At 39.7% G+C, this 370-nt stretch overlaps 1 protein-coding gene across 1 annotated transcript in view; it reads right to left on the bottom strand.

Annotated features, from left to right (window-relative positions):
- Positions 1-370, bottom strand: part of LOC119592237 (carboxypeptidase E-like) — a 28,024-nt gene that overhangs the window by 18,914 nt on the left and 8,740 nt on the right. The gene's annotated exons all lie outside the window — the stretch shown is intronic.

Genomic DNA, 370 nt, shown 5'->3' on the forward strand with positions numbered 1-370 from the left:
ACGAGGAGTTAATTATCAATAAACGGTGAAATTGGCTCGATTTTGCTGGCTGGGAGTTCCGTTCCCGTTTTCTATTCTCGTCCCGTTTTCTGTTCCCATTCCCGTTTTCTATTCTCGTTCCCGCTTTCTATTCTCGTTCCCGTTTTCTACTCTCGTTCTCGTTTTCTAATCCCGTTCCCGTTTTCTATTCCCGCTCTCGTTTTCTATTCTCGTCCCGTTTTCTGCTCTCGTTCCCGTTTTCGTTTTCTAATCTCGTTACCAAAAAATCGTTTTGATATTCGTAATTTGCTATTAAATAGCACACTCATTTTGAAAATGTCAATTAACATTTTAAGAAACTAACATAAACAGGTATACCAGTATGTGCAGC

Source organism: Penaeus monodon, chromosome 29, assembly GCF_015228065.2.
Source record: "Penaeus monodon isolate SGIC_2016 chromosome 29, NSTDA_Pmon_1, whole genome shotgun sequence".
In the NCBI taxonomy this organism is placed as follows: Eukaryota; Metazoa; Arthropoda; class Malacostraca; order Decapoda; family Penaeidae; genus Penaeus; species Penaeus monodon.